Below are 25132 nucleotides of genomic sequence, written 5' to 3'. Positions count from 1 at the left end.
TCATTATTACTTTTTTAATTTTTATGCTTTTTTTCCCCTTTCATTTTAATTATTAGTATTTTGTAAGTGATCCCTTGCAGTATAATTTTCAGCAAACATAGCTTAGTATTTTTCATGATTGCCAGCGCACAAAGTCTTTCAGATTCGGCTTTCATATCAACTTGCTGTTTGGCTTTTATCTTGGTTGACTGACAGACACACTCCTTTTTCTATGGATTTGAATAAAGCAACCATTTCATCACTATTTTCATCATAAAGGCAAATAAGGGATTTTGACGTAGGAAAAATCTATTTCGGGGCGGGAGACCCGTGCCGCCCAGTGAAATGCTCCTTTAGCACCATTTCTAAGGTATATAACAGCTATATATTACCAGAGAAAAAATTGCATGGCAATGCCAGGTTGAACCCAGCTCGCTCACATGTATAAGGTGTCGATATAATACTGGGGCGTGATAATTCAAAACCAGAGGCCTCGCACCATTTAGATATCTCCTGTCAAAATCCCCGAACAGCGAGGTGCCGTTCAACATCGTACTACTACTAGCAATCCCACGCCAGTGACGTCACTCCTTTATTAGCACGCAGTTTGATAACCGTATTTTGTCTTGTGTGTGAATTTCACTGGTTTTTCTCTGGATTTACCTCAAGATGTCCGACTCCACTATCACTACATCTAAGTTAAGTACCAGATCTATGAGTTTTGAGATTTTGGAGGGGGCCTTGCCCATTTTTGTTTATATTATTCAGCTTATTATTCACGACCTTGCGGGGTCTCTCTCGGGATCGGCTCCTTCCTCTCTCTCTCTCTCGTTCGTTCTTAACGATTTTCAATAAGTCCTCCATACTGATTGTTTCTCGTTATGAACTTTATGGATTGCCATGGTTCACACACCGTATCATTTTATATTGTCCTGTTTTATGATAACAGTTATTTCATATTCATGTGCGTATTTTTGGAGGTTGGCATGCCTGATCGCCATCGGTGTTCTTTTCCACATATCATCTCTTGGCTTATTTACGTTCGCACGCCACGGACTCGCTTATCATTTTAACGTCATTTGTATGCTTGCATTAGTTCGAGGGGCTTTCATGAGTCAGATATTACATTTTAGTTTTCATTTTGTCAGCACTTCACTGACCCTGTGTTCTGTTGGTAGCCCTGCCTACTCCTAGCGCCGTCAGGCTTGTTTTTTCCTGTCTCTTGTTCGCGCCCTCGGTTGTTTTACGATTGATTTATAGCTAATTTTATTATTATTATTATCATCCAGCATGCCTTCCTCTCTTATTTACCATGTGTTATGTTTTTTATAGTGTTTTAGTCTTTCCACGTGATCATATCACTCGTGGGTCTGGCAGGTTGGTATACCTGATATCGTCCCGGAGCCAACCCACTCCTAGCCTCCTCCCGCCGATATCTTATAGCGCTATGTACTCCTCCCGGGGGCATCCGCTTTGCACGTGCGGTTCCCGTTGTTCTGTGAGGCATTCTATTATTATGCATTAACGTACATTACTTTTCCTTCCACTACTCTACCCGGTCGTAGTCGTTTTCTTTCCATCACTCGTTTGGCCGACGATCGGTGGGAAGTTTTCGGCTTGTTCCGTGGTACCTTATGTTATTTATTTATTAAGTTGTGTACGGGCTTCTCCCTCTTGGTCCCGCACGTCACGGACCCTTTTAAGATCCCTTTCCCCCCTCTGTCACGCACCTCACGGACCTCATATAGATATATATATATATATATGTTTAAAGACTTTCATTACGGGATCCCAGGAGTAGCTTTTATTCATAACCATTCGGTCGAGTTATTTATTTGAGCCCCGGAGCCAACGTTATGCATTATTACTTGGATTCCCTTTATATTTTAGTCACGTTTATCTATTATATACGATCCTAGTTCTCGACCTTGCCTTCCATGATATGATCACGACTACGGTCTGACTTAATTTAATTTATTAATTTAATTTAATAATTTTACAATCAAGCAAAGCTGTTATTTGATTTTTTAAAACACCGGGGCCCCCGGGGGGGCCATTATTTTGCCTTCATTCAATTATTAAGGCATTTATATATGAGTAGTTTGTATCATTTATTTGATATATGACTTATAACCCCCCGGATCCCCCGGGGTCCCCTATTTGCCTTCATTCAATATATTTAAGGCATTTATATGAATAGTTTTATCATGGGTTGGATATATATATATATATATATATATATATATATATATATATATATATATATATATATATATATATATATATATATATATATATATATATAGAGTTACAGCATTCGGGCCCCGTGCCCTTCATTTGCTTCCATTCAGGATATTTATAGCTATGTATATTCAACTTTATCACCATGATATTAACTTCTATAATATTTAAGCACTGGGACCTCCGGCCCCTAATTGCTTTCCTTTAAGATACTCATGTATCTTTTATCTTACAGACTGTCCGCTGTGCGATGACGGCATGTGCCGCTGTTCTCCACCAACCCTGCGGCCATAATGTGTGTCGTTCGCACGCGCACTGCTCTCTTCAAGTGGATGACCTAGCTGTTTGGCATCCGGACAACTGTCCTGTCTGCTACAAATTGGCTTCCACTCTAACATCTGACTCGGTGAGTGCATTTACTTTAATACAGACTTGTGGGGAGTTACATTTTAATGTCCTCTTTTATTATTTTTATTACTTTAAGGCCACAGTCCTCTGGACTTCCTGCATGCCTTATATGTGCCTACGAAGTCCTTGGGCTTCTTAGTTTTTTCTTTGGCACTTTTATCCCTCACTGATAGTCTGTTCTCTTTCAGAGCACCCAGCTTGAAAAGGACACAGCCCGAGCTACCCTCAAGATCTGGATTGGCGGGTTCGCCCGCAACGTGAAGGCCAGACAGCCTTATATCCTTTCAGAGGAATGGCATTTTGCTGCAGACAAAAAAAAACACTTTTCGCTGGCATTGCTTCTAGATAATTTAGAACAGTGTTAGGTAATAGGTATACTTCTCTTATGGCTATAGCTACTAATTATTAATGTTATTTTTTTCATTTGTACTTTTCAAAAGATGCCAGGATTTCCCAGTAAGAAAAATAAAACCCGGGGAATTTTCCCGGACAAAAAGCAACGAGATCCCGAGATCCCAGGAAACAATTCTTAGTGCATACTTAGTCACTCTATATGGCCTCTAGATTGCAAGGCAGAAGACTGAGTTTGGTACCTGGATCCTTTCATTCCTCCTCTCGCTGAAATAAGTGCTCTTAAACATAATATAGTTTTACTTCGGGAGATGATGCTTCATATTGTAGGCGACCTTTAATTTTATTGTCATTGGTGATATATCATGTCATCTGGCTGGGTGCATAATGTGATCTGTCAGGATAACACCGCATTTCCATATGCTAGAAAACTCGGCCAATAGCTCATCATGGGTTTACTTTAGTGGGGTAACACTCATGTTTCTATTACTATTATAAGTCTGGCTGTCCAGCGGAGGCGGTGGTGGATAATGGTGGCCTCCACGCTGGTCAGCGAGGCACGTTCTAAGACTTCAATGTTGGTGGTGTGGCTCTCCCAGGGGATAGGACACGTGCATATGATGGATCCATCTAGGCTCCCAAAGAAAATATTCTACGGAGAACTGACCCAGGGCACCAGACCACGAGGAGCCCCGAAAATGCGCTATAAAGATCAACTAAAGCGCACCCTGGCTCCAACTGACATCGATCCTTCCTCATGGGAAGAAACAGCCAGGGACAGGAAAACCTGGAGTACAGTACACCATGGCACCGTGGACTTCGAGGAGAGGAGGAGACAAAATGAGGAGGCTAGGAGGAGAAGAAGGAGAGAGCGATTAGAACAGCCCCGCCCACCACCTACCCTCCCTTGTGAACACTGTCCGCGACTCTTCCACCACAGACTAGGACTTAACAGCCACATCAAACATAAGCACCCACCCCATAGATAGGAGGCTGATGGCTAACGACAGAACCCAACACTCAGACACGAGTGGGCGCCGACGACGACGATAAGTCTGGCTGTATAAGAATTAACTATTATAGTGGTTTATTGTATTTAGTTATTATATAAGAACTATGCTGTAGTTTTTAATGCAGTCACCTCTCCGTCATCATGGTTTTGATATTTCGCGAACCATCCAGGTGTCAACTCTGTTGGGATTGCAGGTTAGTGTGCTGTTCTTGTTCTCCGTCTATTTTTTCCATTCACCTCTCCTATTGTACTTTATATTGTTTATCGCTGTTGTAATAACATGGTACTATCCAGTGCTATATAACATTAATAATTATACAATAAGAGTAAAACAATAATTAAAAACATACTGTATAAACTATTCTGTGAAAAACCCTTTGCATAGAAATTATAGAAAAAAATTATTGAAAGAGGTGCATACCTTCAGTAAATTTAAGTAATCTTTGATATGTAATATAAAATGAATGATTAATAATATAGATTTGCATTTCAGTTTACGAAAACTTACATGATTAATAATATAAATTTGCATTTCAGTTATAATAAAAAAGCATTTTGCAAAGAAATTATAATAAAAATCCTTGAAAGAGGTTCATACATTCAGTAACTTTAAGTAATCTTTGATATGTATTATTAAATGAATGATTAATAATATAGATTTGCATTTCAGTTATAAGAAAACTTACATGATTAATAATATAAATTTACATTTCAGTTATAAGGACACACACACACACACACACACACACACACACACACACACACACACACACACACACACACACACACACACACTCACTCACTCACTCACTCACTCACTCACTCACTCACTCACTCACTCACTCACTCTCTCTCTCTCTCTCTCTCTCTCTCTCTCTCTCTCTCTCTCTCTCTCTCTCTCTCTCTCTCTTCTGTGCAGCCTACATCGAAATCATCATCAAAATAATAGAAGAAATTCCAAAGAAGATCGAGGTGATAAAGAGACTTATAAAGAAAGTTTACATCAATCAGCACATTCCATTTTGATATAGTCCAATATGGGGAAATGGTGAATATGCTGATTGATGCATTGGGAAAAAGAATGCCAAAATGGTGCAATATATGTAAGATGTGGTACAGCATTGTTAATCCGCAACAACTGATTAGGAAATGCGATGCATGTCATGTACCAACACACCCTACTTGCACTGAAGTACAACAAAAAATAAATAATAAAGACAAAGGTATCTGCTCAACATGCTTAGTCTGGATAGAAAATATAATTAAGTCGAGACCGAATCTGCAAATAGTTAAAGATATAGAAGAAGAAGAAGAAGAGAAAAATAGACAGGATATGTGTAAGGATGCAGAGTAAATCACTGATACAACATATGATGCCATTCAGCAACATACATACGAAGAAATAAATTATCAGATGGAAACAAATAATAGACCCAAGAGACTCTACCCGGACCTACATACAGTACTTTTAGGGAAGAGCAAGAAAAAGAAAAAAAGAAAAGAAAGATATAGTCTGCAATTTACTGAAAAAAGGGAATTGCAGATTTGGCGAAAGATGCTACTACAAGCATCCAAAGATATGCCATAATTATGAAATATATGGTAAATGTGCATATTTAGACAGATATGGATGCAGAGCTCTCCATCCAAAAATATGCAAAAACCTGAAAGAAGGAAAAGGATGCAAATTCAACAAAAATTGTCGAAATATGCATCGTGCAACCATGATTGAAAGTCAAAAAATTCAAAAGCAAACAGACAAGAAAAATGAAAGAAAAAAAAAAGAAAAAAAAAAAAAAAAAAAACAAGCTATGTAAATACCGTGCAATGAAGACCCCAAGATACGATACCTTTCAACCCAAATATGCACAACTAGAGCCCAACTACAAAGAATGCATCTATAATGCCAGGGGTTGGTGCAGACATGGGGATAACTGCAGGTATACACACAAAAATAAATATGAAGGCGAAAGAGCAAATATAATAGAAAAGTTGAGTTTTTTAATGGCAGAATTCCTGAAAATGAAGAAAAGAACATCATATCAGAACAGGAAGGAAACATGGGAGAATCCATATTATCACCAATATTAGATAATGGGGATGAAACACAAACCATCATTGTGAAGAATGCACAGGGTTTAGTCACGAGTTCTTGGAAGAACTAACCCAAATTGAAAAAATAGATATATTAAATATAAGTGAAACAAGGTATTCCCAAGAGACTGGCAGTGATGACCAGATAAAGGGTTTCCAAACATATAGATCAGACAGAACAAATAGGAATCAAGGGAGAACCGCAATATGTGGAAGAGACATAAATCAAGGAAAAGTCTGTGAAAAATACAGCAACACAGAATGTGAATTGATTGCGATAGAATTTGAATATGAAAAATTAGTGAAAATTGTAGTTTACAGACCCCAAATACTAAAGAGTTTGACATAATAATACAAAAAATATATGATATATGTAGAAACCATAAAGACTGGAATATACTCCTATCCGGAGATTTTAACTTTACTTTCATGGATTGGAAAGAATGGATAGAAGAAAGTGGTTGTATATATACATATAAAAAAAAGAAAGTAATAGCGCAGAAGATAAGAGGTAATTTGAAAAGCTTCAAGATATGCTATTAGAACATAATATGCAACAAATAAACCACATTCCAACAAGAAAGGACAATGTCCTAAATTTAGTATTGGTGAATGAGGTGAATTATGTTAAAGAAATAATAGTGTATAACACGGGAATTTCAGACCACAATGTCATAGAATTAATAGTCCATTCCAAAGCAAGTGAACGCAGAGATAAACAAAGCACAAAACGATGGGAAGGATATGGAAAAATGTTATTTTTATTAATAAAATAAATTTTTGAATATACTTACCCGGTGATTATATAAGCTGCAGCTCTGCTGCCCGACAGAAAAACTCTACGTTCAAAATACGCCAGCGATCGCTATGCAGGTAGGGGGTGTACATCAACAGCGCCATCTGTCGAGCAGGTACTCAGTACTCAATGTAAACACAGAACTCAATTTTCTCCTCGGTCCACTGGGTCTCTATTGGGGAGGAAGGGAGGGTCCTTTAATATATAATCACCGGGTAAGTATATTCAAAAATTTATTTTATTAATAAAAATAACATTTTTCAATATTAAACTTAGCCGGTGATTATATAAGCTGATTCACACCCAGGGGGGTGGGTAGAGACCAGCATTACTTGTTTACATTATTATGAGTTAAGTATTTTGTATTTCATTTTAGCAGTTATTCAAAAATAACAAACATAAAATAAATAAGTACCTGGTAAGGAAGTCGACTTGAACAATTACTCTGCCTTTTTAAGTACATCTTCCTTACTGAGCCTCGCGATCCTCTTAGGATGCTGAGCGACTCCTAGGAGCTGAAGTATCAAGGGTTGCCACCCATACTAAAGGACCTCATCAAAACCTCTAATCTAGGCGCTTCTCAAGAAAAGAATTTGACCACCCGCCAAATCAACCAGGATGCGAAAGGCTTCTTAGCCTTCCGGACAACCCAAAAAACAACAATAAAAAACATTTCAAGAGAAAGATTAAAAAAAGGTTATGGAATTAGGGGAATGTAGTGGTTGAGCCCTCACCCACTACTGCACTCGCTGCTACGAATGGTCCCAGGGTGTAGCAGTTCTCGTAAAGAGACTGGACATCTTTAAGATAAAAAGACGCGAACACTGACTTGCTTCTCCAATAGGTTGCGTCCATTATACTCTGCAGAGATCTATTTTGTTTAAAGGCCACTGAAGTTGCGACAGCTCTAACTTCATGTGTCCTTACCTTCAGCAAAGCATGGTCTTCCTCATTCAGATGGGAATGAGCTTCTCGTATCAACAGTCTGATATAATAGGAAACTGCATTCTTTGACATAGGTAAAGAAGGTTTCTTAATAGCACACCATAAAGCTTCTGACTGTCCTCCTAAAGGTTTAGTTCGTCTTAAATAGAACTTAAGAGCTCTAACAGGGCATAAGACTCTTTCTAGTTCATTTCCAACCAAATTTGAATGGCTTGGAATATCGAACGATTTCGGCCAAGGACGAGAAGGTAGCTCGTTTTTGGCTAGAAAACCAAGCTGTAATGAACATGTAGCCGTTTCAGATGAAAATCCGATGTTCCTGCTGAAGGCGTGTATCTCACTGACTCTTTTAGCTGTTGCTAAGCAAACGAGGAAAAGAGTCTTTAAAGTGAGATCTTTAAAGGAGGCTGATTGTAGTGGCTCGAACCTTTCTGACATAAGGAATCTTAGTACCACGTCTAAATTCCAACTCTGTGTAGCCAAACGACGCTCCTTCGAGGTCTCAAAAGACTTAAGGAGGTCCTGTAGATCTTTGTTGTTAGAAAGATCTAAGCCTCTGTGACGGAAGACTGCTGCCAACATGCTTCTGTAACCTTTGATCGTGGGAGCTGAAAGAGATCTTTCCTTCCTCAGGTATAATAGGAAGTCAGCTATTTGGGTTACAGAGGTACTGGTTGAGGATACTGAAGCCGACTTGCACCAGTTTCGGAAGACTTCCCACTTCGACTGGTAGACTCTAAGAGTGGATGTCCTCCTTGCTCTAGCAATCGCCCTGGCTGCCTCCTTCGAAAAGCCTCTAGCTCTCGAGAGTCTTTCGATAGTCTGAAGGCAGTCAGACGAAGAGCGTGGAGGCCTGGGTGTACCTTCTTTACGTGTGGCTGACGTAGAAGGTCCACTTTTAGAGGAAGAGTTCTGGGAACGTCCACCAGCCATTGAAGTACCTCGGTGAACCATTCTCTCGCGGGCCAGAGGGGAGCAACTAACGTCAACCTTGTCCCTTCGTGAGAGGCGAACTTCTGCAGTACCTTGTTGACAATCTTGAACGGGGGGAATGCATAAAGGTCTAGATGGGACCAATCCAGTAGAAAGGCATCTATATGAACTGCTGCTGGGTCCGGGATTGGCGAGCAATAAATTGGGAGCCTCTTGGTCATCGAGGTTGCAAAGAGATCTATGGTAGGTTGGCCCCATGTGGCCCATAGTCTCTTGCACACATCCTTGTGTAGGGTCCATTTTGTTGGGATGATTTGACCCTTCCGACTGAGGCAATCCGCCATGACATTCATGTTGCCTTGAATGAACCTCGTTACTAGAGAAAGGTTTAGATCTCTTGACCAGGTGAGGAGGTCCCTTGCGATCTCGTACAACGTCATAGAATGGGTCCCTCCTTGCTTGGAGATGTACGCCAAGGCCGTGGTGTTGTCTGAGTTCACCTCCACCACCTTGCCTAGAAGGAGGGACTTGAAGCTTTTCAAGGCCAGATGAACTGCCAGTAGCTCCTTGCAGTTGATATGTAACGTTCTTTGATTCGAGTTCCAAGTTCCCGAGCATTCCCGACCGTCTAATGTCGCACCCCAGCCCGTGTCCGATGCGTCCGAGAAGAGAACGTGGTTGGGGGTCTGAACAGCCAGGGGCAGACCCTCTCTGAGGTTGATGTTGTCCTTCCACCAAGTCAGTGATGACTTCATCTTCTCGGAAATGGGGATCGAGACCGCTTCTAGCGTCTTGTCCTTTTTCCAGTGAACAGCTAGGTGAAATTGAAGGGGACGGAGGTGCAGTCTCCCTAACGCAATGAACTGTTCCAGGGATGAAAGCGTCCCTATCAGACTCATCCACTGTCTGACTGAACATCGGTCCTTCTTTAGCATGTTCTGGATGCATCCTTGGGCTTGACTTGTTCTGGGGGCCGACGGAAAAGCCCGAAAAGCTTGACTGTGAATCTCCATCCCTAAGTACACTATAGTTTGGGATGGGACCAGTTGGGACTTTTCCATATTGACCAGGAGACCCAATTCCTTGGTCAGATCTAGAGTCCACTTTAGATTCTCCAGACAGCGACGACTGGAAGAAGCTCTTAGAAGCCAGTCGTCCAAATAGAGGGAGGCTCTGATGTCCGCTAAAGGCAGGAATTTGGCAATATTCCTCATCAGTTTCGTAAAGACAAGAGGAGCCGTGCTTAGGCCAAAGCACAGGGCTTGAAATTGGTAGACAACCTTTTCGTAAACGAACCTCAGAAAAGCTTGGGAGTCTGGGTGGATGGGGACGTGAAAGTAAGCGTCCCTTAGGTCTAAAGAGACCATCCAGTCTTCCTTCCTGACCGCTGCTAGAACAGACTTTGTGGTCTCCATGGCGAACGTCTGCTTTGTGACAAAGACATTCAGCGCACTGACGTCTAGCACCGGCCTCCACCCTCCTGTCTTCTTTACCACTAAGAAGAGACGGTTGTAGAAGCCCGGGGATTGATGGTCCCGGACTTTGACTACCGCTCCCTTTTCTAGTAAGAGAGACACCTCTTGCTTCAAAGCTAGTCTCTTGTCCTCCTCTCTGTACCTGGGAGAGAGATCGATGGGAGACGTTGCTAGAGGGGGTTTGCGTACAAACGGGATCTTGTACCCTTCTCTGAGCAACTTCACAGATTGTGCATCTGCGCCCCTTTTCTCCCAGGTCTGCCAGAAGTTCTTGAGTCTGGCTCCCACTGCTGTCTGAAGAAGGAGGCAGTCAGACTCTGCCCTTAAAGGACTTGGTACCTTTCTTCTTATTCCCACGTCTCCCTTCGGCACGAGCACCTCCTCTGCTGGAGGCTCTGCCACGAAAGGGCGGAATGAATCTGGACGCTGGAGTGTCCATCCTGGGTCTAGACAATGTAGGCAAAGGGGTGGCTTTGCGGGCAGAGGACGCAACCAGGCCATGCGTGTCTTTTTGAATCAAGGAGGCAGCAATCTCCTTTATCAACTCCTCTGGGAAAAGGCACTTTGAGAGAGGAGCAAACATAAGTTCCAATCTCTGACACTGTGTTACTCCAGCTGACAAGAAGGAGCAAAGGTTTTCCCGTTTCTTGAGGACCCCGGAAACGAACGAAGCCGCAAGTTCACTGGAACCGTCCCGTATGGCCTTGTCCATGCAGGACATAATGAGCATGGAAGTTTCCTTGTCAGAAGGTGAGATCTTCCTGCTCAACGCTCCCAAACACCAATCCAAAAAGTTAAAAACCTCGAAGGCTCTGAACACTCCTTTCAACAGATGGTCTAAGTCTGAAGGAGACCAACAAATCTTGGAGCGTCTCATGGCTAGCCTGCGGGGAGAGTCTACTAGACTTGAGAAGTCGCCCTGGGCAGGAACTCCCAAGCCGAGAACTTCTCCCGTGGCATACCAGACGCTCGATCTGGAAGAGAGTCTCGCAGGGGGAAACGTGAATGCTGTCTTCCCAAGGTGCTTTTTGGACTGCATCCATTCTCCCAACACTCGTAAAGCTCTCTTAGACGAGCGGGCGAGGACGAGCTTCGTAAAGGCAGGCGCGGATGACTGCGTGCCTAAAGCGAACTCAGATGGAGGAGAGCGTGGGGCCGCAGAAACAAACTGATCAGGAAACATCTCCCTGAACAGTGCAAGAACTTTCCTAAAGTCCAAGGAGGGTTGCGTGGTCTTGGGTTCGTCGATGTCCGTATGCGGGTCGTCAATGTGTGCAGCGTCGTCATCATCAGAGAGTCCATCATCTGAATACTGAGGAGGAAGCGGCAAAGGAGTAGGAATAGGCTGGTCAGCTGAGTCCGGCAGCACGGGTGCATGCGTGACTGAACCGGACGCAACGTCATGGAACTGTTGCCCAGTCTGTGAGCTGGCAACAACCATAGCAGCGCGGGGGCGCAAAGCGTCTACTCCAGACTGTCTAGTCTGCTGTGGGCGAGTAGTGGTAACCACACTGGGTTGCGGAGGTTGACGCACCGCGTCAAAACAAAACAACTTAGGTTGTTGTTGTAACTCGCGAACGTCAACGGAAGGTTCCGTGCGTCGCTGAACGTCAACATGCGGCTGGCAGGGTACACTGGAACGCATGGGTGGCGGGACTCTCACAGCTGGAGTGCGCAGCGTCAACCTTCTCCGCACGAAAGTCCTGCATTAAAGACGTTAACTGTGTCTGCATGGTCTGCAGCAAAGACCACTTAGGGTCTACAGTAGCAGGTGCGGCAACAGACGGTGTTACTGCCTGATGCGGTACCGCTTTGCCTCTCTTAGGAGGTGTGCAGTCATCAGAAGACTGCAGCGAGTCCGAACTGACCCAGTGGCTACAACTGGGCCGTTGGACTTGCGCGGAAGGGACCGACTTGCGTTTAAGAGGCCGCGAGACCTTGGTCCATGGTTTCTTTCGAGAAACGTCTTCCGCAGACGAGGAATAAATGGGCTCTCTCGTCTTCGTGTGGGTGGGGCGATCTTGGTTAGATACGTCCGAAACCACGGAGGGAACGTCTGTTCGCTGATTAAAGCCTCTCGAACCCTTTGGTCGTACGACATTGCTTCTCCCCTGGGCTTGGGAGCTTGCAAGAGGTCCCGGACTGGGAGGACGACAGGCACGAACAGACGAACCCTCAAGCGCAACACTATCTACAACACTTTCCACAACACTACCACTCACTTTGTCACTACCCACTGCACTCTTACACTTCAACTCCTTGACGTCTGCCATGAGTTGGTTACGGTCACTCGCCAATGACTCGACTCTCTCACCCAGAGCCTGGATGGCACGCATCATATCTGCCATCGAAGGTTGTTGAGTGCTAGAAGGGGGATCAGGAGCAACCACTACAGGGGAAGGAATAGGTTGTGGGGCATGAGGAGAGGAAAAATCAACGGAGCGAGATGAACTTCTCCTGACTCTATCTCTCTCTAGCCTACGTGTGTATTTCTGGAATTCGATGAAATCGAATTCCGAAAGCCCAACGCATTCCTCACATCGATCTTCCAATTGACAGGTCTTATCCCAACAATTGGAACAAACGGTGTGAGGATCGATAGAGGCCTTCGGAAGACGCCTTGAACAGTCCCTAGCATTACATTTCCTGAATTTAGGGACTTGAGAAGGGTCAGCCATCTTGAATTAGTCAAAGGGGAATTCAAAATCTATCCAAAGTCGTCAACAAATAATCCAAAATCAATAAAAGAATGCAAGGATGTATTGAAGATAACGTCTGCAAAGCGAAAGCTAATAACTAGAAATGTGTACTTCACCAAAATATGTGAAAACCAATCCAGTAAGCAACAGCGAATTTAGTAGGTCTTGCCGGTGGCACGACAGAGAGAAAATTGAGTTCTGTGTTTACATTGAGTACTGAGTACCTGCTCGACAGATGGCGCTGTTGATGTACACCCCCTACCTGCATAGCGATCGCTGGCGTATTTTGAACGTAGAGTTTTTCTGTCGGGCAGCAGAGCTGCAGCTTATATAATCACCGGCTAAGTTTAATATTGAAAATATAATTTTTATAGTAAGAATATAAAATGGTCAAAAATAAATGAAGAATTGAACAAAGATTGGTAAAATGTATCGGTAAGTGATAATATACAGGTAAATATGGATATACCGTACAAAATACTGGAAAAGAATTCTTGAAAAATATGTACCGAAAAAAAAAATAACCATCAGAATGCATACCAAGAGACAGAAGGATCTTATTTCAGAAAATTAGAAAGTGGAAGAAAAATCTTATTTCAGAAAATTAGAAAGTGGAAGAAAAATCTTGCAAAAGAAAAAAAAATGTATGGAAAATGATGGAAATAAAAAGTAAGATAAAAATGCAGAACAAAAGATTATGCAATCGAAAGAAAATGAAAAAAGGGACTTAGAAGAAAGGACACTTCAAAATATCAAGAAAAACCCCAAAGTACTTTACTCCTATGCAAAAAAGGTGAATAAAGGGAGATTAGAAATAGGCCCTCTAAGAATTGAAGGAAATATGCAACATATTAGCAGAAAATATAAGAGTGAATTCACGCCAAGAATTGCGAATGAGAATGAAACAGAAATGAGAGAAGAAAATATTGAATATCTAACGGATATAGATATCAATGAAGCAGATAGTGCAGGCTATAAGCGAAAATAAAAATGGATCGGCGGCCGGGCCAGATGGAGTTCCAGCGATTTTGTTAAAAAAAAACTGCACACTCACGAAGCCGCTTGCAATACTGCTAAGACAAAATGTAGATATGGGTGAGATATATGTTAAACATAAATTAGCATATACAGTATAACCCCTATTTTCAAAAGTGGATCAAGACTAGAGGCAAGCAATTATAGACCTGTTAGTCTAACATCACATATTATTTATTTAATATAGGCCAACACGGTTTTGTGCCCGGAAAAAGTACATAAACCCAACTGATAGCACACTACGAAAATCTACACAAAAATATGATAAATGAAAAAGACACAGATGTGATCTATCTGGATTTTGCAAAAGCCTTTGACAAAGTAGACCATAATATATTAAAAAAAAAATGAGAAAGCATAATATTGTGGGAAAGATAGGAAAATGGATAAAAGAATTTCTACAAAACAGAAACAGATAGTGGTTGCAAATGACGAGAAATCAGATGAAGCTCAGGTAATATCTGGCGTGCCACAGGGTACGGTATTAGCTGCACTGCTGTTTGTTATTATGATCTCAGACATAGACTGTAATGTTAAAGACTGTATTGAGAAGTTTCGCCGATGACACAAGAATAAGTAGAGAAATTACTTGTGATGAAGATAGGAACTCATTACAAAGAGACCTAAACAAAATATATGAATGGGCAGAGATAAATAGGATGGTATTTAACTCCGATAAATTTGAATCAATAAATTATGGAAACAGAGAAGGACAATCACAATCACAAACAAGGAAACAATTAAAGACCTTGGTGTAATGTTAAACAGGAATGTGTTATGCAACGACCAAATAGCAAAACTGATGGCTAAATGTAAAGCAAAAATGGGAATGCTATTCAGACACTTTAAAACAAGAAAAGCTGAACACATGATTATACATACATACATACGTATACCAAAGGCACTTCCCCCAATTTTGGGGGGTAGCCGACATTAACAAGAAACAAACAAAAAAGGGGACCTCTACTCTCTACGTTCCTCCAGCCTAACCAGGGACTCAGCCGAGTTCAGCTGGTACTGCTAGGGTGCCACAGCCCAACCTCCCACATTTCCACCACAGATGAAGCTTCATACTGCTGAGTCCCCTACTGCTGCTACCTCCGCGGTCATCTAAGGCACCGGAGGAAGCAGCAGGGCCTACCGGAACTGCGTCACAATCGCTCGCCATTCATTCCTATTTCTAGCACGCTCTCTTGCCTCTCTCACATCTATCCTCCTATCACCCAGAGCTTTCTTCACACCATCCATCCACCCAAACCTTGGCCTTCCTCTTGTACTTCTCCCATCAACTCTTGCATTCATCACCTTCTTTAGCAGACAGCCATTTTCCATTCTCTCAACATGGCGAAACCACCTCAACACATTCATATCCACTCTAGCCGCTAACTCATTTCTTACACCCGTTCTCACCCTCACCACTTCGTTCCTAACCCTATCTACTCGAGATACACCAGCCATACTCCTCGGACACTTCATCTCAAACACATTCAATTTCTGTCTCTCCATCACTTTCATTCCCCATAACTCCGATCCATACATCACAGTTGGTACAATCACTTTCTCATATAGAACTCTCTTTACATTCATGCCCAACCCTCTATTTTTTACTACTCCCTTAACTGCCCCCAACACTTTGCAACCTTCATTGACTCTCTGACGTACATCTGCTTCCACTCCACCATTTGCTGCAACAACAGACCCCAAGTATTTAAACTGATCCACCTCCTCAAGTAACTCTCCATTCAACATGACATTCAACCTTGCACCACCTTCCCTTCTCGTACATCTCATAACCTTACATAACACATGATTATGCTTTACAAAACTTAAGTATGTAGTACACTTGAGTTCTGCAATGTGATATGGTACCCACACTACCCAAAGGATATAGCAAAAATAGAGTGTGTACAAACGTCCTTTACTGCTAGAATGGAAGAAGTTAAGGACCTTGACTACTGGGAAAGACTGCAATTTCTAAAATTGTACAGTCTAGAAAGGAGAAGAGAACGCTACATGATAATAGAAGCATGGAAGCAAATATGACAAATTCGTAGATAATTTGTATTTTTCCTAACTATACAAACCTTAGCTATTTAATAGGGGTATTAATTTCGGCATAGCTGAAATGACGAGCCATTAAAATTTAACGAAGATTTACTACCCACACCGCTAGTTAGCGGGGGTAGGGGAGGGTAGCTTGCTTACCCCCCCCCCCCCTCACACACACCTGTGCTTGAGCTCACTTTGCTTGGAGGTAGGACTTCAAGGGGGATAGGGCTGGCGGGCAAGTTTGATTAAATAGCTAAGGTTTGTATAGTTAGGAAAAATACAAATTATCTACGAATTTGTCATTTGTTCCGTAACTGGAATACAAACCACGCTATTTAATAGGGGTGACTCACCCATTAGGAAAGGTTGACGTCCCTGCCAGTCTGGCTTTTTGGCTTTGCCCGGGGCTCGTTATTTGAGTGTGTAAGCACCCAAGAAATAAGGAGTCCCTGCACCTCGCTAGAACCTTGCTACGCAAGGACTGCGGCCTACGCAAGCTGTGTGTCTCGTCCTAGGAAGTTGTTCTGAAGTTCTTTAGATGGAAACTTGTAGCCTAGGATTTTCCCAATACCACCTCGTCAGTGTATGGGGACGTAACAGTATTAGTCTTAATACTAGGAACACAAGGAAGCATGGTTTACCCACAGTGGTTTGAGGTCAGCTATGCAGAGAACCCAGGATGCTGCTTTCCCCACGAGAGGGTAGGATGAAGAGAGGAATAAGAGCCAGTCAAATCTTTTCATTCACGCAGACTAAAACCGGGTAACAGTGCCCTCAACCTTCTGCTACTTGCCCAATAAGGAGCTTGAGGTATACAACCAGCTGTTGTGCAGCCACCACTGGACCGATAGAGATCGTATCGAGTTCCTGTGGGTCACGTCTTGCAGGAGAAAGGTTGTGAAAGTCACCTGGAGCATTCACATCCTTTCTTGTAAAACCTGCATCACATAGTAATCTGCTAAGAAGGACCAGGGGCATAGTTATGCCCCTGACACTGTGAGTCGTCATGTCAAGATGATGTTTCGGTGATCCTCCTCTAGTCTCTCTCGGTGCTGACAACAGGAGGGACCCGGGCAGGCTATTGCCGTTTTTTTTAGGTAAAGTCTCATACCTTACCCTGGGTACAGTAACGGATGATCTGGAGCGTCCGTTACCTAGTTGAGACAAGTAAGACTTGTGTAGGATCCGTCACTTCTGGAGTCTGTGTCTGGTAATATATACTCAAGGACGAAACTGAACCTTGTCTTTCGCCCTTCTCAATAATAGGCGATGTCGAAAGAGAGACCATGAAGTTCCTCAACTCGTATGGTTGCTGTCCGAGTGTGTAGGAACATTGAGTTCTTAAATCAGAAGGAAATTTGTTGCCTGGTGAAGTGGAACACAAGGAGGTCCCTTTAGGGATCGGAGATTGAACTATGTTCTGAGAGGAAGGTCTCAATTCCGACTGGGGAAAGGCAAGTAGTAAGTCCGTATGAGTTGGGAAAAGTATATCGATGAAAGGGTGTCCCTTTCTTTCAGTATTAAGGAGAAGGATCAAGGTTGAGTGATCATCTTTACCTGTCAAAACTGAATAGAGGATCTTTTCCTCTTGCATATACTCGAGGATTCCGCCATAGCTGGAATCGAGATATCGAGAGAAGACACTTTCCCATGATGCCAACCATACAAGACGTGACACTGCCTGGTAGGCTGATGCTGAGGAATTCCTCAGGTATCTAGACAACCTCTTCGCAAAGAGGTATTGGGTAGTCTTCAGGCGTACACTCATACCAAAGCTATAGCTTGTGGTAGGTGTCAAAGTGGGTTGTCTGATATGCGGAGAGGGTTCTTTTGGAGGCTCTATCAGGAGCTGCAGAAGGTTTGGAAACCTTTCTGATTAATGCCATAATGGAGCTAGGAGAGTCCTTGGGAGGTTGACCGATGTTCTAACCTTGTTGAGTGCCCTTCTTCAGATAAAACAGGGACGAGACGTAAACGTCATTGTTGTACCCACCATTGTTGCCAGAGCCTTGGGGTCTACGGCTGGTGAGCAATGGTAGCCTGAGGTTCAGGAGCATTGTGAACAGACCCCCTAGTTGGAGGACCTCGTAAAGTGGGACTTTGTTGGCTACATGGCGATCCAAAGTCCATTCGGTATACCTATCTGAGATGCTGTGCACAGATTGTCGGCGAGCCTGTTCTTCCAGTCTGGAATTAAGCGGGCTGAAAGTGGTACCGAACGGACTTTGGCCCATCTTAGTGTTTATACTATTAGATGGGAAGATTCTACAAGCCAGTTCCTACTTGCTTGTCGATGTGAGTCTCTATGTGGTGTGGGGTGTGTCGTCCATCACATCACTGAGTGGTCTGTTAGGAACCGATGAGGCTGTTGAAGCACCGGAAAGTTGGCCTTCCTCTCTTAAGAGATCTAAGTGAAGGTACCTTCCGGCTCTGTCCAGAGGGCTGAGGTCGTGTGGTGCAGCACTATGGTCCCTCCTTTCTTCTCCTGGAATGGAAGTCGTTCTCGTTTCAAGAAGGTTTTTGTGGAGATTGGTGTTTAGAATCATTCCCAGATACACCAGTCTCCTGGGAGGGAAGTAGGGAAGATTCCATAGGTTTACCCTTATCCCTGGATCTTGGTAAAAAGACTTCAGAAGTTCCAGTGTTATAGCAAGATTGCCACTGAGTCTGCTAAGGTCAGTCAGTCGTCCCGAGAGAGCGGAGACGGAAGCCGATCCTGTGAGACCAGGATGGGTGTAATGGAAAGACTGAAGCACAGTGCCTTGAACTGGTGTTTCTTGTTTGTCTAGACTGAATCTTCCAACCTTCCTAGATGGATGGTTTGGACCTGAGAGTAAGTGTCCTTTAGGTCCAGTGTGCAAATGAAGACCTGAGGTCTTAACCTTCGATCGAACTCCAACATGGAGTGGACATCGACCCAAAGGGACAGCTCCTTGGTGATCCTTTGCATAGAAGATTGTCGACGCTGGAGTCTTGACTCGTGTCGTAAAGGAACAGGAGCGATACCCAGTGTAAGGATTCTTCTCTGAGAGAGAATTTCTTAAGAAGGAAGGCCACGCTTAGCCTTACCACGCGCCCTGATGGGATTGATGCTATTCCTTAGAATAGAATTAATCTGGCGAATGTTGATCAATGGTTAACCGTTGGGTATCGTGGATACTGTGCAGTTGGGGAGTGCTGGCAAGTAGTTCCCTGTTGGCAAGCCGTTGATGAGGGTTGTCGAACGTTTACCGATAACTTTAGCATAATGGCAAACGGCCAGTAGCGAGAAGTACGTAAGTATGTTGTATAACTTCTGATCTAAGAACTACAGGAAGCGGTTGACTAGTAAGTTCGAGTCACAAACTGCTGGCAAATAACCGATGACCAATGAATCGGTGGTCTGTGCGCCGATGGTGTGTTCGATATCAGCCAGCTGATTATGATCCCCCCTGTTTGGTCAGAGATGAGCAAGCTGAAGATGGGCTGGTCAGAGATCAGCGAGCTGAGTTCAATGATTGAAGAAAGATGAGCTGCCCATCGGTGATCTTGTGATCAGCAAGCTGATGACTGGATATTGACTAGCAATCGATGATTGGATATGCTAGCAATTGGAGATCGTTAGTCATTGGAGGGACTAGAGGTCACAGATCAGCATTGAGCTAGCAATTGGCGATCTGGTGATCGGAGACCTAGCGATCAGTAAACTGTGAACTAGCCATCAGCAAACCGTGATCTAGGGATCAGTCTGTTGATGCTTTCCTGTTTGCTGCCACTGGTCTGTCAAGGAAAAAAGAAACTTCAGAAGAGAAAGGGACTAAGGATTCCCTGATTCGATTCCCTTGTAGGATGGAATCTTCGGGATCTTGAATCCTTCTATGGAGCCTTATTCCTCTTTTCCCGGTGGCAATGTTTATATGCTTACTGGGAGGAATGTGGCAATGGTGACCTGTCCAAAATAGTTTTACTCCTTTTTACTGACAATTGCGAGTGTGTGTAGGTGAGTGTGGAGCGATGGCACACAGGATGATGCTGGTGCTTAATATCTGTCTGGAGAGCAGGCCAGCGCTGGTTCTTAGACAAGAGCTGGTGCATTGGATCTGCGAGCCTTGACTCTTTGGCAAGAGTTGGCGTATGAATCCGGGGATTGTAACTGCGCAGGAGGGCGCAGGAAAGTGAGGAAGATGGCTGGTGCGCCGTAAGGCACTGTGCAGTTTTGTGCATTCTCCCTAGAATGCACCGAAGCGTGACTGGTTGCGCAAGAGTGGGAGCATTGGCGCGTGCGTGAGAGTACTATGTGGAGATTGTTGGCGCATGCGTGCGGAAGACCATCGGCATCCGCACGTAGAAGACCGTCGGAGCGCACGGAAGGCTGTGTGTGTGCATTCAAGAATATTGGAGCGTGCACACGCGAAGGCCGTCGGTGTGCTTGCACGATATACTATTGGCGCACGTGCAGGATACCATCGGCGCCCACGCGCAGAAGAAAGTCGGCACGCACATGCGCAATACTGTTGGTGCCCGTGCGGGAGACCCTAGGCGCTCACGCAGGGAAGAAAGTCGGCCGTGCGCGCGGAACTGTTGCCGCGCGCGCGTGCAAGACTATGAAGCGCGCGCAAGAGCATTGGCGCTTGCGCGCTTGTTGGCGCTAGCGTGCGTGGAAAATCATCGACGGCACGCGGGAGACCATCAGCACCTGCACGTGGAAGATCGTCGGCGCATGCACGCGTACAAGACTGTTGTCACGCGCGCGCGGGAGACCATCAGTACCTGCACGTGGAAGATCGTCGGCGCATGCACGCGTACAAGACTGTTGGCACGCGCGCGCGGGGAAGACTATTGGCGCGTGCAGGAAGACTATTGGCGCGCGCACGGGAGACCATCAGTACCCGCAAGCGGAGGATCGTTGGCGCTCGCACGCGTAAGAATATCGGCGAGCGCGCGCGCGGGAGACCATCGGTACCCGCGCGCGGAAGATCGTTGGCGCTTGCGCGCATTACGGTGAGCGCGCACGTGAATATAGCGCTAGTAGGTTGGAGGGTCAGCTGGTAGGATGACCAATGGCAGGACGATCAGGAATTGGGATGTGCCCTTTAAAAAAGGGCAAGCATCCACCGATGGGACCGTAAGCACGTCTGCTTTAGAGTCCAGGACCGAAGTCCTTCGTTGCAGCGCAAGGTTGCGCTGGTAGATCGGTAGGTCAGCTGGCAGGACGATCAGGAACTAGGATGTCCCCTTTGGAAGGGCGAGCATCCACCGATGGGACCGTAAAAGGTCTGTGTTAGAGTCCAGGACCGAAGTCCAAAGGACTACGTTGCAGCACAAGGTTGCGCTGGTAGATCAGTAGGTCACTGGAAGGTCTGCTTGATCCTCTGAGGAGGTGTCACTATGAGAGGCCTCTCCCGTGAACGAGAGAGGTGACTACTTCGTAGAAGAGACTTGAAGACACTCGTGATGACGCCCCTTAGGGCCGTTGGATCAGCAAGCTGACCTTATCAGTAGCGATCCTCCGAAGAGGAGTCTCTATGAGTGGCCTCTCTCGCGAACGAGAGGTGAACACTTTGTAGAAGAGACTTGCCAAGACTGTGCTCCACCCCTGAAGGAAGAGAAACTCAGCAAGGGGGGAGAGAAGTCTGGCTGAAGGGCAGCAACAGTAGTCGGAGGCGATGAAATCTTTTTAAGGTATGGGAAGTTCTCCCTCTGAAGGGCGAGAACAACCTCACACCTGGGGAGGAAACCTCCCCCGAAAGGGCAGTTGTCCAACCCTTGGAGGCGAACCTCCTTTAGCGTTCTAAGATGATCTGAAGTGCTGGCCACGTTGTCACGGGAGTACATCTAAGAGAAGGGATGACGCCCATGACGACGTCCTCTGAGGGACAGCAGTGACAGCAGATTCCCCAGGCATGAACGGGACAGCTCTGCTTTGTTGGCACTCTTTAGTCGAACGAAGAAAAACTGCATAGTTAACTGGGAAAATAAGATTAAATAATTATTTAACAAAAATTCCCTAGGGAGGAACTCCGAAGAGGAACCCCGAAGGAAAACATAAAATAAGAATTAAGTATGCGCCCTTCCTTCCCCAGATGACATCCACGGGAGAAGGGGGGGAGCGGAGTAACTGTAATAAAAACAGAATTACAGTATAATTATTTAAATCATCTAAGAATATTCACTAATATTCTGAAAAGTTAAAATACTGTACAATTAGATTTCACTAAAATAATTGAGACAAACAAACGGAAGAGCAACCTAACCCGCACACGGGAAAGGAGCTCCCACAATAGTACGTTGTTGTAGTAAAGGTGAACAACCTCGAGAAGAGAGAGACCGTAGTCAATCTATAAAAGGCCACATTCCCTTCACTCAGAATCCAAGTTTCCCGTAGGAAAAGAGGAAAAGGCAAAGACAATAGTTGAATGAAGACGGTCCAGGTGATGACAAATCCCCTGCGGCGGCTGAGTTAATAGATATATGCCGACGGGAAGACCAATGGACCAGAGAGGGAGAGGCCGTTCCCCACAAAGTTGAACTGTGCTGACCTTGCTACTACGCAAGTGTCGTTGTCGTATATCACACACACAGCACAAACACTGAAAAGGAAACTTACTACATTTCTATACACATATATATACATAAACATTAAGAATGTTTATATATATATTTACAAGTATAAGAAAAAGTAAGTTAAACGACAAAAACTAATGGCAGTCCAAAATAGGCGAGGAGAGAGAGAGGAAACAACCGTTCTCGCTCCGGGCCAAAAGTAAAGTGAGCTCAAGCACAGGTGTGTGTGTGAGGGGGGGGGTGGGGTGGGGTTAGCAAGCTATCCTCCCCTACCCCCGCTAACTAGCGGTGTGGGTAGTAAACCCTCGTTAAATTTTAATGGCTCGTCATTTCAGCTACGCCAAAAGTAATACCCCTATTAAATAGCGTGGTTTGTATTCCATTTACGGAACAAAGAAGGAATTACTAAAAACATCATGGAGCTAAAAGTATCAGAAAGAGCAAGCCGAGGTAGATTAATAGTGCCCAAAACTATACCAGGAAAACTAAGGAAGGCACACAGGACATTAATCCACTACACACCAGCATCGATAATGCAGCGACTATTTAATGCGCGCTACCAGCTCATCTAAGAAACATGTCAGGAGTAAGCGTAGATGTGTTTAAGAATAAGCTCGATAAATACCTAAGATGCATTCCAGACCATCCAAGACTGGAAGATGCAAAATACACTGGATGATGCATTAGCAACTCTCTGGTGGATATACGAGGTGCCTCACACTGAGGGACCTGGGGAACCCAAACATAGAATAAGGCAATAAGGTAAGGCTGGCTCTCTCTCTCTCTCTCTCTCTCTCTCTCTCTCTCTCTCTCTCTCATATTCAGGCTAGGAAGGAGAAGAGAATGCTGCATGATAATACAAGCATGGAAGCAAATAGAAGGAATTACTGAAAACATCATGGAGCTAAAAATATCAGAAAGAGCAAGCCGAGGTAGATTAATAGTGCCAAAAAATATACCAGGAAAACTAAGGAAGGCGCACAGGACATTAATCCACTACGAACCAGCATCGATAATGCAGCGACTATTTAATGCGCTACCAGCTCATCTAAGAAACATGTCAGGAGTGAGCGTAGATGTGTTTAAGAATAAGCTCGATAAATACCTAGGATGCATCCCAGACCATCCAAGACTGGAAGATGCAAAATACACCGGAAGATGCATTAGCAACTCTCTGGTGGATATACGAGGTACCTCACGCTGAGGGACCTGGGGAAACCCAAACATAAAATAAGGTAGGGTAAGGCGCTCTCTCTCTCTCTCTCTCTCTCTCTCTCTCTCTCTCTCTCTCTCTCTCAAACAAGGAAGCAATTAAAGACCTTGGTGTAATGTTAAACAGGAAAGGGTTTTGATTGCATCATTCTTATAGTTCCTAATCAACCACAACACATACAGTGCAGAGGTGCCTGCTCATGATGCTCTTCATTCTCTCCTGGTCAAAGACCTGAGGGATGCTTGATGCAGATTGGGTTTTTATAGCTAGGAAAGATCCAAGTTGTTTTTAACATCTTTAGTTTATTTCTACAGTGATACATATCTCCCAGTCATTCCTTAGGTGGGGGGGGGGAGAGTCTCCATTAAGAGGTATGCCTCTCCTCTCCAATCGATATGGTTACTATTGAATAATAGCAAAAGATCGAAAGTGGATAATAATTGAATGTGTAGCTGGCTCATAAAGAAGCAAGGCTGTACGTTTTATCCCAGAGGATATGATTCTTTGCCAGGTATGAAAGCAAGGAATTCTGCGCAATGTCAATGTCTTTCTTCTGAGTCATTTCTCCTCCAGACGGTAAATGGAAAAGGTCTTGGGCCTTCTTCAGTTTACTTTAATGGTTGATCCAGTTTTGAAGAACAGGGTGAAGGACCTTAATTGTACTGTATGTGGAGAAGAGTGGGTTGGAAGGGTTTTGAGACAACCAGGCCCAGTTACTTAATTGCTGCAGAAGAATTCTCAGGCCTTGGACTGCACCAAAGGCTGTCCTTCCTACAATATCCATGATCTATCATACAGATGCAGCCAGGTAGGATTGAGGAGGTCACTTAGGGGAGACCTGCGAATTTTGGAAATGGTCGCTCAATTAGCAGCCTTTCATGTAAATGTGTTGGAACTGATGGTGGCATCATGAAATTGAGGAGACTTAATCCAAACACAAACTTTATTATAATTTTCATAGCCAATTAGGAAGCAGTTTGTTGCCTCAGGAGAAGATCCTGTGCAAGAATTCCCATTGCAGTTAGTCTTCCCTTTATAATAAAAAGTTCCTTCTTGATAGGAATCTGTTCCTCTCTCCTTCCATCTTTCAGGCTCTCTCATTGTACTAGTAGTGGAACCCCTCTACAGACAGAAGGCTCTAACACAGAATGGACCTTGGATTAGAGCTCTTCCAAGAGATCCCTGAGATTGTCCCAGATCTCCAAGGAGACCTGTTAGCAACAAAAGAGAACTACTTGCTTCCAATGGGATTCTTAGGCAGTGGATGGAGGTCTTGAACATGGAATGGAACAGATGAGCCTTGATTTATCTGTTTCCTCCCAGCCTGGTTTTGAAGGCTTTGAATATCCCTATGGCCTT

The 25132-nt window shown here is 44.1% G+C and overlaps 1 protein-coding gene across 4 annotated transcripts in view; it reads right to left on the bottom strand.

Annotated features, from left to right (window-relative positions):
* Nucleotides 1–25132, bottom strand: part of LOC137654278 (probable methyltransferase-like protein 25) — a 167891-nt gene that overhangs the window by 4933 nt on the left and 137826 nt on the right. The gene's annotated exons all lie outside the window — the stretch shown is intronic.

Source organism: Palaemon carinicauda, chromosome 15 (genome assembly GCF_036898095.1).
Source record: "Palaemon carinicauda isolate YSFRI2023 chromosome 15, ASM3689809v2, whole genome shotgun sequence".
Taxonomy (NCBI): Eukaryota; Metazoa; Arthropoda; class Malacostraca; order Decapoda; family Palaemonidae; genus Palaemon; species Palaemon carinicauda.
The sequence above is the reverse complement of the archived record's forward strand: the minus strand, read 5'-3'. Positions and strand labels throughout refer to the sequence as shown.